This window comes from Panicum virgatum, chromosome 1N, assembly GCF_016808335.1.
Source record: "Panicum virgatum strain AP13 chromosome 1N, P.virgatum_v5, whole genome shotgun sequence".
Taxonomy (NCBI): Eukaryota; Viridiplantae; Streptophyta; class Magnoliopsida; order Poales; family Poaceae; genus Panicum; species Panicum virgatum.
In genome coordinates this window covers 30016161-30039314 of record NC_053145.1, presented here as the reverse complement: position 1 = coordinate 30039314, position 23154 = coordinate 30016161, and positions in this window count along the sequence as shown.

The window sequence follows — 23154 nt, the reverse complement described above, 5'->3', positions numbered from 1 at the left end:
TCCCGGCCAAAACCCGGCACGAATCAACCTCAGACGACCATTTTGGACAAGTTCGGCGAGGCCGGCGCTGCCTCCGCTCGCCGCTGGCGCCTCGCGCCGCCGCCAGCCCCGCCTGGACCTCCCAGAGCCGTTGGATAAAAATCCAACAGTTTAGATCCCGACCAACCATGGTCCAAACAACCCTGTACCGATCAACCCTAGGTTTTTTTGCTCATAGGCCCCTCTATTCTCTATAATGAATCCGCAGTCCAGAGTAGTTCAGAAGTAATTATATTCAGGCTCTTTTTCTTTTGTTTAGGCCCCTGACCTTTCTGGTTTTTGAACCCACCATCCCTGGACCCCCTTTTTACACTCTCGACACTGTTTATATCTGTATTTATGTTTTAGCCCCTGGTTTCATTAGAACTAACACCTGGAAGTTCAAATTTCTTGCAAATAAGTCCCTAGAGCCTCGTTTTAGCTATAACTTCTTTGTTTTAAGTCCGATTTCAGCGATTGTCATGCTCATGTGATCCTTACATCGTGCTCTACACCTTTTTCAGCTTGTCCAGTTCTGTTTATATTTTTTTTATGTATTGTTTCTTACTTTTTGCATATTTTTATTTGTGTGATTGTGTAGACGACCTGCCGTTCGAGGGGGATCAAGAGCAAGTGTACAAGGAAGAGAATCAACAATTTGGCGAGCAAGGCAACTGTCCTTGCCCTTTTGCATATTCTGGATTGTCCCAAAAATAGCATGTCAATTCACTTTACTTTATTGTTGTATTGCATAAATTTGATGGGATAGCTATTAAGGACTTTACCTAGTTTTTTATCCAAGTCTTGGAATACCTGTTTAATTTTTTGTTGGGTAGAACTGCTTAGTTGCTTATCTAGGGAATGGTGTTATCATGGTCTTTTGAAAAGGATAAACTTTACTTTATGTTGTTGTCAAATTTGTTTTAAGTACAAGGTCACTTTGTTTAAATGGAACATGGAGAATCACCAAGAAAATAGTACAACACAATATTACGTGGTTCTAACCTTAGCCGATTTAATTAGTGTTGACGGCGATTATTTCTCATTTTACCATTAACTTCTCGGGAATAAAATGAGATTTTACACTATGTTCTATGCATATTTTGTTAAATTCTAATAAGTTCCACAAGTTTTGGATGAGTTGTGCTTGCAAAACGGATAAAATCCAGGCCGCACAGCATCGACCGTACTAGCCGGCCGGATATCTCAACATACATGGGTATATCCTTGTTATAGGAGCCACGTGACATGTTCACAATGCCCCTAAACCAGGGATTGGCACCTGATTCAGTCGCTGGACATGGAAGGCTTGGGCAAGGACCAAAAGGACCCACAAGTCAGTGCCAAGATGAGCAAACGTCGATGGTACCCAGACCAGGAGCAATCTCGATCCTTGATTTACAACTTCGGTGAAACGGAGGGCCAATGGGCTCCAGAGGTAGGCCACCTGGCCTACCCAGGCTGCCCGGCCTAAGAAAACGGCGTGTGGACCGAGTACCAGAAGAACCGACCTCCAGAGGCAATCATGAACGTCCACCAAATGGCGGTGGCCACGAGGCCACTCCACCATGCCGGCCACCCTAGGGGAGGCCACTCGACCCCACTTGGCAGTGTTTGAGGTCACTCTTTTACGTGAAGTCTAAGCCAAGAAAGAGGTTGCTTATTCTTGTAGCAATCGGCCAAATACCGACCTCTAACTACTATAAATGGGCCTCCCATCCTCACTTGTAAACTCACACCAAAAGGAGTTCTCACTTCTCTCATTTCTAGAGTAGGTTAGTAGTTGGGAGTTAGAGTCGGGTCGAGCTTGTCTCGGGGATCCGGAGTCATCATCGGAGCTCGGTATAAGCTCTTGCATCTTTCTTTGACTTTATTAATAAAAGTAATCTTCTTTATTTCCTTTGAGTCAACTTTACTTTCCACAAGTTGTTTATCTTCCCGAGTATGAGTACTTGTTAGTGGAAATAATTTCCTCTAGTTTAGTTTAAGTTTTCTCTCTTGTTTGTCGGAGCTTGGCTTACAGGTTTTCTCGCCCGGACTAGTGAGCTCAAGTTAGTTCGCTAGGTTGAGGGGGATTTCTCTTGAAGGCCTCAAGAGAAATCTTTGTGCCGAGTGTAGATGGGGTGTCTGACTCAGTGCTAGCTAGAAAGTGTGTTCCACCCCACAGTATTACAGTGGTAGCCGGCAAGTGGTGATAGTCTTGTCCGACCTTCATAGTCCATCACGTTCGGATGTTTTCATAGCACTAGTTACCGACTGTTGTTGGACTCCCTTCTCATCCCTGTCTGAGTCCTTCTCTGAGGCCGCCAAAGTAAGCTCCAGGTCCTCGACATCAAGGAAGAATCTTAGGTCTATTCTAGTGAGACTATCTCAGTAGTTTAGAAGTGTATCAGGTGTCCTTTCTTGTTCGTTTTCCTCCCAGCTGCTACCTCTCGAAGGTATAGAGTCTCCTGTGTCAAACGGTCATTGCCTAGCCACTTATCTTATCCATTTATCTGGCTTACCCCTCCTGAATTAGTCGTTTGATAGATTCAATAAAGATTTTCATTATGATTCACGATACACTTTAATCATAGTGCTTCCTTGAGGATTTTCACAATACCCTGGAATAGTCAGTGGTGAAGTGCTACACCGATGATTCTGTGCGCTTGCAGAATACCAACCAATATTGAGCATAAAAGACTCCAACAAGCATTTCTGGCGCCGTTGTCGGGGAAGTAATTGGCTAAAGTTATCGTAGAATTGTGTGATAAAGTTTATTGTTTTATCACCGCTAATTTTAGCGGTCTTACCATTGCTCTCTCTATCATCTTATTGATGCAGAACAGTGCATGACCGGTTTTGATCTACTATCTAACTTCAATCCGAATCTAGAAAGAATTGGAAGAATTTTGAGACGCTGCGTGGTCCCACCTCAGAAAAAGTCTTCATGGAATCCTAGTTCATCCACTTCAGGAACACCCATGAATAAGACTCTTCGTCAGTACTAGGACTCATCCAACAGCCACATCCCTACTGGACTGACCAATGACCAAGGCAATGATGGCTTTGAGCTTAAGTCTGGACTGGTAAACATAGTCCAAGCTAGTCCATGTCGGTGTTTTATAGTCACGTCTACCTAGGGATACCCTTAGGTAGAGAGATGATCGTGGGGATCGCCGAGATCAGGAACACGATGGTGCAAGCAACACAAGAGTAGCCCCCGAGCCTTAGGTTGAATTCATGAGATTTAGACTGAGGGTCAATTTTGAATTTTAGCCGATTTTATCTTTCAAATGAGTTTTGGAAAATAAATCCTAGGTGACACGTGCCCAATAGCCCCCGATCCTTGAATCCAAATCCCCAAATTTGGAAAAAGGATCCAAGAATATTGTGGCATACTTGAATTTGGGTCGTACTTTGAAATTCCTCCTTTTTTTCGGGTTTTACTCCCTGAAAAATGGCTAAACGCTGGAGCCGCGCCCAATGGGCTGACAAAATAGATGCGCACAGTGGGGAGCATTTTAACTTGCCCAGAATTCCCCTTACTGCCATCCCACGGGCTGTTTAGCCCAATCGGTGTCTTAGGGTTACAACACTTGCCTCTTCAGTTCAATCGGGCCTCCTCCTCCGCCGACATTTTCAAATATACATCTCTAGCCACTTCCGACTTCTCTTCCTTCTCCCCGTTCGAGCACCCGAGCTGAGATCTTAGTCGGTGCATCGAAGATGGGTGGGAAGAAAGAGGCAACCGTTGACGCTTGTTAACAACCAATTTCAAGCGTCAATTTGATCAAAAAATCTTTAGAGTTTAAATATTTCATATGAACTTTTATCCCAAATAAATTAGAAATCCACTATGTCCCTAGAAATTATACAAAATAGGAAAAAGGACTAAAGTCCAAGTTATGAGGGCCTTATGATCCACGGGAAAAATCGTCGACCAATCAGAGCGCAGAATTCAGGCTCACATGGATCAAAGGGCCCACATGCATCACCAAACCGATGTATCTGAAGCTCGGGCATGTGGAAAAGGGGTAAGAAGACACGTGGAATGCAACCAGAGAAGGCTGGAGGTGGTTGGGCCTACCTGCCAGTCGACCGACCACCATGGTCGACCGAGTGGGCCCCACCTCCACCGACCTTATGCCTTGGCAGGAAACTTCCTCACTATTTCCTTAAGGCGGTTTGGGGTGCCACGCGTCCTCCAATGAGGCCGAGAGCCCCCTTGAGTTCCCCCTATAATATGACAGAGGGGTAAGAATACATGAAGCACAAGCAAGCACTCTTCTCCGATTCTCTCTTGAGTAGTTATAAGGCTAGTGGAGTTTAGGTGAAGTAGTTGTCGGGTCGGCGGACATTCTTTAGGGAATAGGTATGGGTTCGCTACTAGATCTCTTTTGTAATGTTAGGTCGTGTATTCTTGACTTATATTATAGTTATTTATATTTGCTTGATTTATTCCCTGCGGTGTCAGACATAGATTTCATGTTTAGTTTACTTTGTTACTATATGCTTTGCCTGGTTAGAAACTTAGTTCTAGTTAACTTTTACATTCTCAACTATTCGTATGTTTGCTCTAGTATGATGTTTGTCCATCCGAAGGGTGGGGCCACTGCGCGGGATACTCGCTTGCTATTGTAGACATGTTGTCTGGGTTAGTTAAGTGTTGATTGATGTCGCCCTTTCCTATGGTTTGAAGAGGTAGCCTGCAGGTGGTGACAGCCCTATTTAGTGCCATCGTAATTGTGGCGGAACCACCCAAAACTACTGGGCCCGGGTGCACTGATCTTTGTTGCTAAGCAACTCTGACCCAAATTGGCACTCACCGGTAGTTCCTCGAGTGAAGCCTCGATAAAAGCCATGCTATTCCAGGATCAGCAGACAACACTCACACGAATGTGAGCCCAGAGATTACAACACAAATCATTTCATACATCTCAGAGTGATTGCAGCGGAAAGAAATTTTATTACAAACCATGTTCGGAGTAGCAAATCACTACGGAGTTCCAACTACTCAAATTATTCAAGTCTCAACGTTCAGCGGAAGCAGTAAAAGATAACTAGCGACATAACGTGACGCATCGATAAAGCCCGTACGAATGAGTCACTCAGCGGAAGGGTGATTAGCACCAGCTGAAGGGCCATCCCACTCGAAAGACCAACCCGGAGGCAAGGTGCACGGCCAAGTAAGACTCGCAAACAGATCCTCGAAGTTAGTACCTAAAAAACAGTGCCACAGGCAAGGCTGAGTATACTAATACTCAGCAAGACTGACCCGTCTCCGGATATATCATAGTCCGATAACTAGACATGCAAGGCTTTGTGGTTTGTGGGGTTTGTTTGCCAAAAATCCCACTAAGAGTTGATCCTTATTTTCAGATTTTAATTAGCCATCTTCTTGTTAGATTAACCATTCTAATTTGCAACTATCTCTACTCAAGCATGGTAGAGCATACATTTAATCATACAGCAGTATTATCAACATTGGTTCCACTTGTTACTCTGTGTGACCGAAAACATTAAGCAATCTCATGCCGTGAGAGGCGGACGATTCTGAATCGAATTTCAACCTGGCCAGGGGAACCTAGACCACACGCATGGGGATTGACTTCGCTCCCGCCCACGCTACTTTTCCCCTTTCTTTCCAGTCCGTGGATCCGGGGCACCCTCCCCGACTACAGAGTCCGACCACTATGCACCCGTACTTCGCGACAAAAATATAAACCCTACTTCTACCAGGAGGGTGCGAGGTCGTTCCACTCGCTAGTCCAATCAGGTACTTAAGCTTACCGATTACCATATTTCTCGGTATGTGGCTAGTACTTTCAAACGCTTAACGAAATGAGCCACACACCGCGACCTTAGCCATTTTTGACTACACCAGCGGGGTATCACAACTACACAACCCCGTCCGTTGTCCTTACATTTCAACAGGAATTAAAGTCAGTACAATTCCTATTTGCTCGCGAGAGGCAGGAAACCACTCGACTTCTACCGTTCCTAATTAGCATGGCAACTAGTCGATAGAAAGATCCGGTATCAAACATAGGTTTCTAGGGATCATGCATCTAAGGTTTTCGATCAACGCCTAGAAAACTTAAATGCAGAAAACAAAATATTACAATACATTAATAAATAGATAGCTGAATGATAATTCGGAAAAATAGTGGGATTATGCTCCGGGGCTTGCCTTCTTGGGCACTGTCAGGCAGAAAAGCCTCTGGGGCTTGGCCCAGGTCTTGAGACAAGTTAGCACAGTTCAGATTAACCTCCTGCTCCGCACGAGAGTCCGCGGGCACCAGTTCGTAGTCACCGTCCGCGAGATTAACCGTTTCTATATGCAATGCAAGATTATGAGTTACTCATGGATAATGATTTCTTTCCTTTACGATAAAGTTGTAGTCAACAAAAGTTACTTTAATGATGATTTCAACATTTCAGTTTCATGGGCAGTCATTTATAGAGTAGTAAACATAACTACGTTTCTTCATGAATGAGTGGGGGTTTTAGTTTTCACTTTTCAATTTCAACACATAACACGCTTTCATTATTTCTTAACAACACAACTACTAATGAGCTAGTGATGAAACACTAAAGTGACACAGATCCAAACATAGGCATTTCTGATATAAATTTCAGCATCTAACTAAAAAGCAGTTAACCATGACAAAACTTGTAAGTAGGTTACTCTAGTTACTTCATCTTTTTGTACAGAACATTTAACATGGGTTCTTGTGCTACAAATTTTACGAGAGAAACTTCATAGCATATACTCAGTACTGAAATTTTTCCAGATTTCATTCACTTATATAACTGAGGTGACAAAAAGAACAAAAACAACAAGCTTTTAACTAAGATTAATTCTATAGAGAGTTTTAGTAGGGATATGGCTCTCAAATTTTTACCAGAGACTATTCATGAGTTAAAAATACTCCAGAAAATTTTTTAGGATTTAACTTAATATGATAAATTAGTTATGCAGTTAACTTAGCATGAGTTTGCATAAATTTCTCATGGTGCATTTAACCAGTATTGCATCTGAACTTTTTATTACAGGTATAACATACTCTAAACAAGATCATTCCCAAAATCATGATCAGAAACATTGTAGATTACTCAGAACAAAAACAGTAAATCTAGCCCTAAGATGCTAAGCATGATTATTCACCAAAGCAAAACTCAATAACTGCAGCTGAAAATTTTTAGACAGGAACACAGAGCTAAAAAGAGACTTTAGAAATAAACATAGATTTTTCTGAGCATAAGAACTATATATGAAGAATTAAGTTGATTAAACAAGCATAAATCATGGTATATAGCAAATGATCTCTAATAAATCTGAAATTTAGGGATTAGCAGGGATTCAGTTCACATGCATGCAGTAAAAATTTGAGATCAAGTTCATGTGCATATTTTCCAGAATTAAATCGAGAAAGCTAACAACAGATTAGAGAATCTTGATTATTCCAATATGATAACTGTTTTGGTTGGGTGTCATATTTTTACTGTGATCTTAATATTCCATTAGTGATAACAAATCCAAAAATCAAGGTCATTTGCTGAGTAGAACTTCCTGAACATGCATAAGGTGGTTTTCATATTCTTTTTCCCATATTAAAATCGGTTAAATTTCTGCAGATGTGACTGTTACAAAATTTGTAGATCTTGTTACAAGGATTCCAGATCAGTTGAGTTTACATTTTTCCGATTTTTCTGTGATTTGTTTCGCATTTTAGAAGTTCACTAGTATACACTGAAAATCTTGCAAACACACCCTTAAACAAAAAAAAGAAATTACAACCGGGCCCTTCGCCGGCCTTCTCCGCCGTGGCATCTTGCCGGTGGTGTTCTGCGATGCAGGGCTTACCGGGGCTGCCACGGGGAGGCGCGTGGGAGAGTAGGGATCGAGGAACACCTACCCTGGTCGGCGTTCGAAGGTTTGGTGCACGGATTCGAGCTCGTCGGCGTCAATGGCGGGGCGGTTGTTCGGTTCGCCGGCGCTGGAGGTGAAGGAGGGCTCGGGGTAGGGGAACAGGGCGCGCACAAGCACCGCAGAAGCTTGTGGATGCTCCTGGGGTAGCTGTCGTGCTCGGTCTCCCTCGGAGCTGGCCGGTCCGCGGTGAGCCCGAGCTCGCCGGCGGCGGCGCAAAAGGGGAACGGCGTCGGGAAGAGGATTTGGCTCGATTCCGCGCGCGTGTAGCTTAACTAGGAGGTGGCGAAGCTGCTGCGGTGGTCGGATGGGACAATGTAGGGCTGGGTTAGCCGGTCCGCGCGAGCTGGATCTCGGCGGCCATGGCGGAGCGGCGGGTGGAGGAAGAAGGAGAAGAAGGGGCGCGACGGTGGAGCTCTGGGGGTTCTTATAGGCCAAGGAGCTCCTGGGCGAGGGAACTGGTGTCTGGGGGCGGTCGATTTGGCCCTGGGTGACTCGACGGCGAGCGGGCGGAGGAGGCAACGGCGCTACGCCGGCCGGGGTGTCGTGGCGGCTCGGGGAGGTGTCTGGGACGCGTGTGCGCGTGAGGAGGTGCCAATAGGCGGCCAGGTGGCGCTGGGAGGTTTCCCCGGGTCCATTTGGCCGCGGGCGTACGGCGGGCGGCGGGAAAACAGAGCACCGGGGAGAGAGAGAGAGGTGAAGGTGAGGGCCTATCTGTGATTTCTGAAAATCCAGGGACCTTTCGGTAAACTATAATTATCTCCTGTTTGGAGGGCTCAAATGGAAAAGTGTTGAATACCACTTTTGCATAACTTTTCAAGATCTACAACTTTCGGGTTATGCAAATTTTCATTTGAAACTCACATTTGGAACTATTTGTACATTTGCAAATTTGCACAAAAGAACTTTGGTTTTATTCAGTTTTTTACTTGATTTTGGCTGAAGTTCAATTGAGCACATGTCAATTGAAGCACCTCTCATAAGCCAACTAAAATTTTGTGCACCTTTTTGAATTGAGATTTGAATAGCTTTTCACTATTTTTCTTGTCTCCTTTAATTTCTTTTGTATAATTGGTCTTTTATTTGACCCTTTCTCTTTGAATCAATTTCCCAAATTTTTCTTTTAACTTTAACCAAGATACATTGATTGTATTTAAATGTACTGACACCTGAGGTGTCACGACCTACCCCCTTAAAAAGAATCTCGTCCCGAGATTGGATGATTGAATTGAGTTAGGGAAAATGATATACCTGAGGTGGAGCTAAGAAAACCCGGATAATGTTGATTAAGATAATCTTCCGTCTCCCAGGTGGCTTCTTCTTCAGTGTGATGAGACCACTGAACTTTATACATTTTTACCACCTTTCGACGAGTACCTCTCTCTTTTTGATCCAGAATTCTGAGTGGATATTCGGTATATGAGACATCGGGCTCCACTAAAATTTCTTGTTGATCAATGATTTCCGTAGGAACTCGAACACATTTCTTGAGTTGGGATATGTGGAAAACATTATGGATGGCGGCGAGTCGTGAAGGAAGTCGCAAATGATAAGCCACGGGTCCACATTCTTCAATGATTTCGTATGGCCCGACATAGCGAGGTGCTAGCTTACCCTTGACTCCGAAACGTTGAACGCCTCGAGTTGGGGACACTCATAAGTAGACGTGGTCACCAACCATGAACTTCAAAGGATCCCTTCTTTTATCAAAATAACTCTTTTGACGAGACTGAGCTACTCGGAGACTTGCTTGTACTATTTTTACTTTCTCCTCAGCCTCGACCACTAATTCAGGTCCAAATATTTGACGTTCTCCAGTCTGGGACCAACTCAAAGGAGTACGACACCGTCGACCATACAAGGCCTCGAATGGTGCCATCTTCAGACTGGCCTGATAGTTGTTGTTATAAGAAAACTCAGCCAAGGATAAACATTTGTCCCAGTTCTTGTCATAATGGATGACACATGCTCGAAGCATATCCTCAAGAATTTGATTCACCCTTTTGGTCTGTCCGTCAGTCTGTGGATGGTAAGCTGAGATTCGAATTAATTTAGTTCCGAGAGCCTCTTGGAGTTGCTCCCAAAACCTTGCCACAAACTGAGGACCACGATCCGATATAATTGTTTTGGGTATACCGTGTAGGCAGACAATCCGATCAATATAGATTTCAGCATATTTCTTGGCTCGATATTCAGTATGCACTGGAATAAAATGAGCGGTCTTTGTGAGCCTATCAACAATGACCCAAATGGAATCATGATGCTGAGAAGTATTTGGTAAGCCCACGATGAAATCCATGCTGATATCTTCCCATTTCCAAGACGGAATTGGTAGAGGTTGGAGAGTTCCAGCAACTTTCAAGTGACTAGCTTTCACTCTCTGACAGGTGTCACATTCTGCGACATATTTGGCAATCTCTCTCTTCATGCGAGTCCACCAAAAATTTTATCTGAGATCTTGGTACATCTTGGTGCTACCCGGATGAATAGAGAATTTAGAGAGATGTGCTTCGTCCAGGATTTGTTTCCGCAGCTCAGGATTCTTGGGAACGACTAGGCGATCCTCGAACCACAAAATTCCTTTATGGCCCACTCGGAAACACTTATATTTATTTTCACCTTCTACTACTTTCTGCTTGATGATACCAACACTTTTGTCATGTAATTGTGCCATGATGACCTTGTCATGAAGTGTCGGTTCCACCAAAATATGATTCAAAGAACCTTGAGGGATGATCTCCAATTTCAGCCTTTGCATTTCAGCACACAATGTGTCATTATACGACTCCACTGAAAGGCAATTGCAGTGAACCTTGCGACTGAGCGCATCGGCTACAACATTAGCCTTGCTCGGATGATAATGAACCTCCAGGTCATAATCTTTGATTAATTCCAGCCATCTTCGTTGCCTCATATTCAGCTCACTTTGAGTGAAAATGTATTTGAGACTCTTATGGTCGGTATAGATATTGCAATGAGTGCCCATAAGATAATGTCTCCAAAGCTTGAGAGCATGAATAACGGCGGCTAGTTCAAGATCATGAGTGGGATAATTTAGCTCGTGTGGCCGAAGACCTCGGGAAGCATAAGCTATCACCCGATTGTCTTGCATTAGAACACAACCAAGGCCAGTACCTGAAGCATCACAATAAACGTCGTAGGGTTTATTGTTGTCAGGTTGAGCCAAAATTGGCGCAGTGGTTAGGTGTGCTCTCAATGTATGGATGCTTCATCGCACTTTGCACTCCATTTAAACTTGACATCCTTCCTTAGTAGTTCTGTCATGGGCTTAGCAATTCTGGAGAAGTCCGGAATAAATCTGCGGTAATACCCCGCCAAGCCGAGAAAACTGCGGATCTGATGAACTGAAGTAGGAGGTTTCCAGTCCATCACTTCTTGTACTTTGCTGGGATCAACCGAAATGCCTTCACTAGATATAGTGTGACCCAGAAATTTGACTGTGTCCAGCCAGAATTCACACTTGGAGAATTTTGCGTACAGCTTATGATCTCTGAGACGTTGAAGAACAATGCGCAGATGTTGCTCATGTTCTGCCTCATCCTTGGAATAGATCAGAATGTCGTCAATAAAAACTACGACAAACTTGTCAAGTTTCGGCATAAATACCGAGTTCATGAGATACATAAAATAAGCCGGAGCATTGGTGAGACCGAAAGACATAACCAAATATTCATAGAGACTATATCGGGTTGAGAAGGCGGTCTTGGGAATATCACAAGGCCGGATTTTAATTTGATGATACCCCGAACGGAGATCAATCTTGGAGAAGATCTTTGCTCCAGCCAACTGATCAAACAGTACATCAATGCGGGGAAGTGGATATTTATTTTTGATGGTCACCGCATTTAGAGGCCGGTAGTCAACACACAACATCAGACTATCATCCTTCTTCTTTACGAACAATGCTGGACAGCCCCAAGGTGAAGCACTTGGGCGAATAAAACCCTTGTCCAACAGTTCTTGTAGCTGGATTTTTAGTTCAGCTAATTCTTTAGGCGGCATTCGATACGGCCTTTTTGAAATAGGTGCTGTACCAGGCTGAAGTTCAATGACAAATTCGATATCCCGGTCTGGCGGCATACTAGGTAAATCGTCCGGAAAAACATCTGCATATTCACAGACTACTGGAATATCTTCGAGACGAATATCTTTCATCGCATAGGCACAAGAGTTGTGACATTGATGATGAGGTAAATATAGAACCGAATGACCATGAGTTGGAGAATTTATTTCAACGGCTCGGGAAGAGATATCTAACATTACCCGATGTCTTTTCATCCAATCCATTCCCAGAATAATGTCCATTCCTTCTAGTGGCAACAAGATTAAAGTGGTAGGAACAGTTTTACTACCCAAACTAAGTGGCGCATTACGAACGATTTGGTTTGATGCAACTTTACCACCCGGAGTAGATATCATAAATGACCCTTTCGTGTGACGAAAATCTAACCCAACCCTTGCTCCAAATTTAGCACTAATGAAGCTATGAGATGCACCAGAATCGAATAAGATAACTGTGGGGTGTTGGTTTATAGAGAATGTACCTGACATGATTGGTGCTCCCTCGGGTAGTTCAGCAAGGTTGGTGAAGTTAAGTCGGCCCTGCCTGACTTGAATGGTTTGCCTCTTGCCCTTGTTCTGATCATTTCTGCGAGAAGCCTGCCCTTGAGTTTGTCCCGCCTAGGGGCACATCTTGGCAAAGTGATCCGGACTCCCACATCTGAAACAGCGGTTATTATTATCAGGGCGAGCGGCTGGCTGAGTATTCGGCCTAGGGCCGTTCTGCTACTGCTGAGGTGCAAATCGAGCTTGCTGAGGAAACCCGAATCGAGTCTGCTGCTGCTGTTGAGGAGGCCGAATAATCCAACGCCCTGGCTGAGGGGCCTTCTGAGAGAGTGCGGGTGGGCTATTCTGCACAATACGATACCTCGGTGCAGAGGCACTCGAGGGTCCAGCAGGTGCCTTGCGCTTCTTTTCAGCGTGGTGCGTATAAATATGATCCTCCTGAGAGATAGCCATATTCACCAATTTATTGAAAGAGTCTGCACGGACAAGGTTTAGCCTTTCTTGTAACTTGGTGCTAAGGCCTCGACGGAAGCGTTCACGCTTCTTAACGTCGGTATCTGCGTGATGTCCAGCATATTGACACAATTGATGGAATACTTGGGCATACTGCACCACAGTACGAGTGCCCTGAGTTAAGGCCAAGAACTCGTTGAGCTTACGGTCAAGAAGTCCAGCTGGAATATGATGATCTCGAATAGCCAATTTGAACTCATTCCAATTCACCACATGATTAGCCGGTAGCATCCCGTGGTAGTGATCCCACCACATACGAGCTGATCCGCGAAGCTGCTGCGCGGCGTAGCAAGTCTTGTTCGCTTCGGAACAAGGAGTAGTCAATAGAGAAAACTTGGACTCGATTGTGCGAATCCAAGCATCCGCGTCCAGAGGCTCATCCGCTTTATTGAGCAGCGGAGGCTGAGTACTGAGGAAGTCTTGGTAGCTCACTTCTTGTGCTTGATGAGCATGATGCCCACCCCGCGGTTGTTGCTGAGCTTGAACCAACTACCGCAGAATTTCCGTCTGGGCGGCAAGAACCTCAGCGATACCCACTGGTGGAGGAGGTGGAGGTGGATCGCCATTCCCCCCGGCTCCAAAACCACTAGGGGTGCCTCGAGTTGATCCAACCATCTGAAATGCGAGTATCTTTGCATTAGGCTCAACATTCTCATCATTTCAAATGGAACATACAACTCAAAATGTCATAGGAGTAAAAAAAAAGGAATCGCTTAAATCATGTTGTGCAGAAAACCAATGATATGAAAACGCTAATAACTGGAGTTATGCACATGATATAAACTTGAAATTTTTACAGGAGATAGATAATTTCATGATCTACAACTTTGGTAGTCATCACCAAGTCATATTTCTAGAGTAAGTTAGTCGAAAAAATCCATTTACTCCTCCTCTGGTTTTTCTGTTTTACAGAAAACAGAGCTTCTGTAATTGGCGATTATCTCCTGCGATACTAATCCGTTTGGGCTGAAATTTTGCGAGTATTTCCACGATGAAATTTGGAACAACTTTGGTATTCAACTCAGGAGCTAATTCGGAAAGGAAAAGGGGATAAAAATTCGAACTAGCTGCTGCCTTCTGTTTTTCACAGATCACTGATAATTCACATTAGTAGCATTAGGGATTCATTACATCCATCATCCTCTCATTTCTACTTGGTTACTTCTAACATCAGTACTAAGGGGGTTACTCAACTCTAAGTTAGCCTAGTAGCCATGATCCAAAAGTAGGCTACACTAAGAGGAGTCTACAAAAGCTAAGAAAACAGCGCCTCGGTCTACATGTTGACCGATGCCTCACTCGCCGCAGGAGTGTGAACCTTAACCGGTGCGGGCTGCGGCGCCTGGTCCTCGGAGTCCATCTCCGAAACGCCCTCGATCTCCTGGGGCTCGTCCTCCTCGTCCACCTGCATCTCGTCAGGAGGTGCGTGAAGGGCATCCTGCGCGTGCTGTATCGCGTGGAGCTGCCCCTGGGCCTTGTCCAACTCAAGCTGCAGGTCGTGAAACTGGTCCTCCAGGAAGTTGATCGTAGCGTCACGATCCATCACCGTGTCCTGGAGCTCGTGAACCTGGCCGTGGAGCTGGGCGATAAGAGTGGCCCTGCTCTCGAGCTCGGCGCTAGCCTCCTGAAGCTGTCCATCTCTCAGCTGGACCGCCAGGTGTAAGGCCTGAGCGTGGTCCACCAACTGAGCGGCGGCATAACTCTGGTAAGTGTGAAGTCTGTAAAGACCGTCCAAGCACATCGCTGTCGTCCAAAGTGCCCCGACCGGGTCAAGGGTAGCGACCACATCCATGTGTGCCATCCGGTCGAGCCAGAGTGAGTCTGTCGGGTCAGGGGCAGGGAACAACCCGAACGCGGTCAGAACCACCTCCAGAGGGTGCGAAGAGCAAAAAGCGGTCATCACCCTCATAGCGGTAAGCTCCCAAGTGTCCAGCAGGTAGTGACTGACCATCTGAGTCATGATCGGCTCCCACCCGTTGAGCGGGTGCAGCGGGATCACCATCGTCACACTGCAGCGACGAACTCCGTCCTCCAAAAACTCGTGGCCGTCGTAAATCGGTGGCTGGAGGTAACCGGCTGCACTCAAAAGCTCCCAAAGGCGGCGGGGAAACCCGTCCCAGTGCAGGCAAGCCGAGTGCACGTGCCCCTGCGCGTCAACGACCAGCAGCTCTTCCATCTGTCCCAACAAAAGACCGATGGATCAGCTGATGGTAACAAGAACTACTAACGCTGGTCAGTGAAGGAAATTGCCAAAACTGTAGATAATTTGCTTCAAAAATTCTCGAAAATTTACACAAGATCCCTCTGATATTGAGGAACAATTCATCTAGTCATCACTAAGATCAATTCGGACTCCAGGGGGGTGATATGCTCAGGTATTCAGAGTGACGTCAACCAGGAAAACCGGGTGTCCAGAGAGGGTGTATTTTGTCCATAATTGTCAAACCAGTTGTCAAAAATTATTAAAATTTTTATGGTAAGATTATCACTTAGTTGTCTACAACTTTCATGTCGAACGATTTTTCGTTTGAACAACTTATAAGGGTCGAAAAATTTCAGTTGTCTATACTGTTCCGAGTTATCAGTTTTACACAGTGTTGATCTAAAATCACAAATACCAAGCTAGAAGGCTTCAAAAATTTTCAAATTTTTACAGCAGCTTGATAACTTAGGAAACATCATTTAGTCTTACTACCCCAAGTCGATTTGAGTAACTTAACAGAAGGTTAAAATTCGTGGAAATCAGGTTGCAGACTTTCTGGATACTCCTTAGGATAGGGTTTTAGCTGATGTGCTTGCGATTTCTCCAGAGATTTATTTGTTAACCTTTTTAAGAATGAATGCAGAACCTATTCGTCCTCACCAAGGAAAAGAATTGCCAAGTAACCTTGGTCTTACGCAATGACTTTGGTGGCATACATATTACGTCCCTCACTATATAGCTACTCGATATAGCTAGATAGCCTAGATTTCGAATTCGAGTTAGCGTACCTGCAGAAGATTGACAGTATATAAAATGAACCTTTCGTGCCAGCACTCACGAAAGCGTTCCCATACATTACCGATTACTATAGAATCGGCATCCATACAATTACCACCGTATGGACAACGTTAAGCATACGTTATCGAAACAACGTATTGATTGAGTACCGTCTTTGACGGGGAATTGAATTCCAATTTTGAACCATTACTCCCCATATATTCAACCGAAGTTGGTATATGGGCAGCAGCTCAAGTAGGCCACTGCTTGAGTTCCAGCATTCGGCTCGCATCACCAACGGGAAGGTCAGAATCCCTCAGCTGACTGAGTAAGCATACCTTCGTGGCGATGATGTAGATGCAGAATTTAAATTACAGAATTTAAATACTGAAAAGTAACGTGCTGGAAGTTAGCCATACAAAATAAGCCACCTGATTATACCCATAAGATTCCCTAGGGCTTTATGTCCTAGACTTGTCCTTGGAGATCCTAAACTCTTTCAAAAACTTTAGTAGTTTTGAAGTCAAGTTTTAATTTGTTGTTTTGAAAACCGAGGTTGCCATCTCTGGCAGGCTGTCTGCGAGCTCTGATACCAGCTGTGGCGGAACCACCCAAAACTACTGGGCCCGGGTGCACTGATCTTTATTGCTAAGCAACTCTGACCCAAATTGGCACTCACCGGTAGTTCCTCGAGTGAAGCCTCGATAAAAGCCCAGAGATTACAATACAAATCATTTCATACATCTCAGAGTGATTGCAGCGGAAAGAAATTTTATTACAAACCATGTTCGGAGTAGCAAATCACTACGGAGTTCCAACTACTCAAATTATTCAAGTCTCAACGTTCAGCGGAAGCAGTAAAAGGTAACTAGCGACATAACGTGACGCATCGATAAAGCCCGTACGAATGCGTCACTCAGCGGAAGGGTGATTAGCACCAGCTGAAGGGCCATCCCACTCGACAGACCAACCCGGAGGCAAGGTGCACGGCCAAGTAAGACTCGCAAACAGATCCTCGAAGTTAGTACGTGAAAAACAGTGCCACAAGCAAGACTGAGTATACTAATACTCAGCAAGACTGACCCGTCTCCGGATATATCATAGTCCGATAACTAGACATGCAAGGCTTTGTGGTTTGTGGGGTTTGTTTGCCAAAAATGCCACTAAGAGTTGATCCTTATTTTCAGATTTTAATTAGCCATCTTCTAGTTAGATTAACCATTCTAATTTGCAACTATCTCTACTCAAGCATGGTAGAGCATACATTTAATCATACAGCAGTATTATCAACATTGGTTCCACTTGTTACTCTGTGTGACCGAAAACATTAAGCAATCTCATGCCGTGAGAGGCGGACGATTCTGAATCGAATTTCAACCTGGCCAGGGGAACCTAGACCACACGCATGGGGATTGACTTCGCTCCCGCCCACGCTACTTTTCCCCTTTCTTTCCAGTCCGTGGATCCGGGGCACCCTCCCCGACTACAGAGTCCGACCACTCTGCACCCGTACGTCACGACAAAAATATAAACCCTACTTCTACCAGGAGGGTGCGAGGTCGTTCCACTCGCTGGTCCAATCAGGTACTTAAGCTTACCGATTACCATATTTCTCGGTATGTGGCTAGTACTTTCAAACGCTTAACGAAATGAGCCACACACCGCGACCTTAGCCATTTTTTACTACACCAGCGGGGTATCGCAACTACACAACCCCGCCCGTTGTCCTTACATTTCAACAGGAATTAAAGTCAGTACAATTCCTATTTGCTCGCGAGAGGCAGGAAACCACTCGACTTCTACCGTTCCTAATTAGCATGGCAACTAGTCGATAAAAAGATCCGGTATCAAACATAGGTTCCTAGGGATCATGCATCTAAGGTTTTCGATCAACGCCTAGAAAACTTAAATGCAGAAAACAAAATATTACAATACATTAATAAATAGATAGCTGAATGATAATTCGGAAAAATAGTGGGATTATGCTCCGGGGCTTGCCTTCTTGGGCACTGTCAGGCAGAAAAGCCTCTGGGGCTTGGCCCAGGTCTTGAGACAAGTTAGCACAGTTCAGATTAACCTCCTGCTCCGCACGAGAGTCCGCGGGCACCAGTTCGTAGTCACCGTCCGCGAGATTAACCGTTTCTATATGCAATGCAAGATTATGAGTTACTCATGGATAATGATTTCTTTCCTTTACGATAAAGTTGTAGTCAACAAAAGTTACTTTAATGATGATTTCAACATTTCAGTTTCATGGGCAGTCATTTATAGAGTAGTAAACATAACTACGTTTCTTCATGAATGAGTGGGGGTTTTAGTTTTCACTTTTCAATTTCGACACATAACACGCTTTCATTATTTCTTAACAACACAACTACTAATGAGCTAGTGATGAAACACTAAAGTGACACAGATCCAAACTTAGGCATTTCTGGTATAAATTTCAGCATCTAACTAAAAAGCAATTAACCATGACAAAACTTGTAAGTAGGTTACTCTAGTTACTTCATCTTTTTGTACATAATATTTAACATGGGTTCTGGTGCTACAAATTTTACGGGAGCAACTTCATAGCATATACTCAGTACTGAAATTTTTCCAGATTTTACTCACTTATATAACTGAGGTGACAAAAAGAACAAAAACAACAAGCTTTTAACTAAGATTAATTCTATAGAGAGTTTTACTGGGGATATGGCTCTCAAATTTTTACCAGATACTATTCATGAGTTAAACATACTCCAGAAATTTTTCAAGATTTAAATTAATATGATAAATTAGTTATGCAGTTAAATTAGCATGAGTTTGCATAAATTTCTCATGGTGCATTTAACCAGTATTGCATCTGAACTTTTTATTACAGGTAGAACATACTCTAAACAAGATCATGCCCAAAAATCATGATCAGAAACATTGTAGATTACTCAGAACAAAAACAGTAAATCTAGCCCTAAGATGCTAAGCATGATTATTCACCAAAGCAAAACTCAGTAACTGCAGATCAAAATTTTTAGACAGGAACACAGATCTAAAAAGAGACTTTAAAAATAAATATAGATTTTTCTGAGCATAAGAACTATATATGAAGAATTAAGTTGATTAAACAAGCATAAATCATGGTATATAGCAAATTAACTCTAATAAATCTTAAATTTAGGGATTAGCAGGGATTCAGTGGCACATGCATGTAGTAAAAATTCCAGATCAAGTTCATGTGCATATTTTCCAGAATTAAATCGAGAAAGCTAACAATAGATTAGAGAATTTTGATTGTTCCAACATGATAACTGTTTTGGTTGGGTGTCATATTTTTACTGTGATCTTAATATTCCATTAGTGATAACATATCCAAAAATCAAGGTCATTTGCTGAGTAGAACTTCCTGAACATGCATAAGGTGGTTTTCTTATTCTTTTTCCCAGATTAAAATCGGTTGAATTTCTGCAGATGTGACTGTTACAAAATTTGTAGATCTTGTTACAAGGATTCCAGATCAGTTGAGTTAATATTTTTCTGATTTTTCTGTGATTTGTTTCGCATTTTAGAAGTTCACTGGTACACACTAAAAATCTTGCAAACACACCCTTAAACAAAAAAAAGAAATTACAACCGGGCCCTTCGCCGGCCTTCTCCGCCGTGGCATCTTGCCAGTGGTGTTCTGCGATGCAGGGCTTACCGGGGCTGCCATGGGGAGGCGCGTGGGAGAGTAGGGATCGAGGAACACCTACCCTGGTCGGCGTTCGAAGGTTTGGTGCACGGATTCGAGCTCGTCGGCGTCAATGGCGGGGCGGTTGTTCGGTTCGCCGGCGCTAGAGGTGAAGGAGGGCTCGGGGTAGGGGAACAGGGCATGCACGAGCACCGCAGAAGCTTGTGGATGCTCCTGGGGTAGCTGTCGTGCTCGGTCTCCCTCGGAGCTGGCCGGTCCGCGGTGAGCCCGAGCTCGCCGGCGGCGGCGCAAAATTGGAACGGCGTCGGGAGGAGGATTTGGCTCGATTCCGCGCGCGTGTAGCTTAACTAGGAGGTGGCGAAGCTGCTGTGGTGGTCGGATGGGACAATGTAGGGCTGGGTTAGCCGGTCCGCGCGAGCTGGATCTCGGCGGCCATGGCAGAGCGGCGGGAGGAGGAAGAAGGAGAAGAAGGGGCGCGACGGTGGGGCTCTGGGGGTTCTTATTGGCCAAGGAGCTCCTAGGCGAGGGAAGTGGTGTCTGGGGGCGGTCGATTTGGCCCTGGGCGACTCGACGGCGAGCGGGCGGAGGAGGCAGCGGCGCTGTGCCGGCCGGGGTGTCGTGGCGGCTCGGGGACGTGTCTGGGACGCGTGTGCGCGTGAGGAGGTGCCAAGAGGCGGCCAGGTGGCGCTGGGAGGTTTCCCCGGGTCCATTTGGCCGCGGGCACACGGTGGACGAAGTCCACCGGCGGCGTACGGCGGGCGGCGGGAAAACAGAGCACTGGGGAGAGAGAGAGAGAGGTGAAGGTGAGGGCCTATCTGTGATTTCTGAAAATCCAGGGACCTTTTGGTAAACTAAAATTATCTCCTGTTTGGAGGGCTCAAATGGAAAAGTGTTGAATACCACTTTTGCATAACTTTTCAAGATCTACAACTTTTGTGTTATGCAAATTTTCATTTGAAACTCACATTTTGAACTATGTGTACATTTGCAAATTTGCACAAAAGGACTTTGGTTTTATTCAGTTTTTGACTTGATTTTGGCTGAAGTTCAATTGAGCACATGTCAATTGAAGCACCTCTCATAAGCCAACTAAAATTTTGTGCACCTTTTTGAATTGAGATTTGAATAGCTTTTCACTATTTTTCTTGTCTCCTTTAATTTCTTTTGTATAATTGGTCTTTTATTTGACCCTTTCTCTTTGAATCAATTTCCCAAATTTTTCTTTTACCTTTAACCAAGATACATTGATTGTATTTAAATGTACTGACACCTGAGGTGTCACAGTAATCCTCCACGTTTGGTTAGGGGTGTAGGAGGGTATAAATGTTTGTGATGGCATGACAGTCATATCGGTCAGCCCTTTGCATAGTGCTCCCTTGTATTAGGAATAACTAGATAGAGACTAATCACATTAAGTGTGAAGTATAAAGTGCTAGTAAACGGTATAACTAAAGAACATTAGATAGAACATGACTAACTAACTTCTGCCTAGCTCCCAGCCTCCTTTTACCTTTTGTCAGAGATAAGTGATGTAGACGCGGGCCGATCTTCTGAGAGGTAGGGGTAAATTCGATTGGTGGAGTACGTGACGTTGGCGATCCGACTTCTAATCAAACACGAATTCGAAGCCTGCAACCATTACACCACTGCTCCGTTGGTTATCAACCAAGCACAACTTGATTGACCTCGCCAAGAAGGCTTTTCCTGTAAGCGAATCGAAGAACACAAGCAAGAAAGTATAAACGCGCAATCTAAAATTGCAAGTATAAAGTAGGGGTTCAAGAACTCAATTCCAAAGGACTAATCGACACAGTGGAGCAGATCATGAACAGGGGTCCTGGATCACTATAAAAGGACTTGTCGCCACAGTTACAACGAATCAATCTCAGTTTCATAAGAAAAACTAAAACTAAACAAAACCCAAGTCTAAGCGGCGGCGGCTACTGAGTTTATGGGAGAAACCAGGGCGACCTAGGGTTGGGGGCGACCAGGGGGGCGCCCAAAACATGGGCTTAAGGCCCGACACGATACACGGGCCATCGGCCCAAAAGAGGTGGCGCAGCACCCTAACAGATTCTGGTCGTCGACTTGTTTTGTGGATTGCCATCGACTTCGAGATGCTATGGACATGAATTTGGTGGCATTGGAAAGGTTATGAAATTATATTTCCAACCATGTTAAGATCTCCTCAAATGGACTCCATATGTGGCCGTGGCGTCATTTTTGGTGCAGACTATTTCTGGAATCCGAGAAGGAAACGAAGTCCAAGTTGAAGATGATTCAGACTTCAACGTGTACGTACCAATGCAGCGATGTCCTCATCGTCGCCCCCTTCTTGAATTGGAGTCGTCCTCGACTCCATCCCATCATCAATCTCCTGCAAAAGGTTAGTGACAGCAGGATGCATTGTGTGAGACATAGGAGCATTCGTAAAAGATACATATCGACAAAAGCATAGTATAGCAAGGTGCATCATGATTATCACAAAGCTCAGCAACAGCAGATGTAGTAGCAATATAAACTCCTTTCAATTTAATTCCATTAGTTTTAGCATCAGAAGATTCATTGCTAGTAGGTGTATGTTTAACATTTTCAACAAGCTCTTTAAAATGTTTCCTAATATCAACTGGCGATAAAGAAAGCAAAGTAATTTTTTTGTCCTTATGCATGAAAGTATATGTATTAGTTCTACCATGGTGTGCAGCATCAGTATCAAATTTCCATGGTCATCCTAACAACAATGAAGATGATTGCATAGGCACAACATCAAAATCAGCATAGTCATGATAAGAACCAACAAAAAAGTGTATGTGTGCTGATTTAGTTACCTTAGTCTTACTACAATTATTGAACCATTCTAGGTGGTAGGGGTGAGGGATAGAACGAGTGGTCAAGCTAAGCTTCTTGACCAAATCTGAACTCAATAAGTTGCTGCAACTCCCGCTATCAATTATGGCGAGATCACGGCAATCCTTAACAATGAGAAACATGTGGAACAAATTCTTGCGTTGGAGCTTCTCGTCATCCTCATGTTCTACTTTAGAACTCAGCACATGCTGCACAAGAAAGACTAGGAAGATCCACCGTTGCAGCCAAGGAATAAATTTCCTCACCCTCATCTTCCTCCGAATCTACAACAATGTTAGCTGCAAGAACCAAATCATCCTCAACATCACTAGCACTTACATATCCATTACCTTCTGATGCGGCGATGAAAGCACGAGCACTTGGAAAATCCTTCATGGCATGTCCCATTCCCTTGCAGTGGTGGCACATGATATTTGCAGATCTACTCAAAGAATCCTTTTCCAAAGTAGTATGCTTCTTGTGTTGTTGGGTCTGCACAGCAGACACATTGCTTACCTTAGAAGTGGGCGCAAGAGCTGGTGGTGTTGCTGGTGGTGTTGCTGGTGGCTTAGTAACTAGTGCCTTGAGCTTCTCAACGTCGGAACGCTGCTGAAACGATCTCCCAGTGTT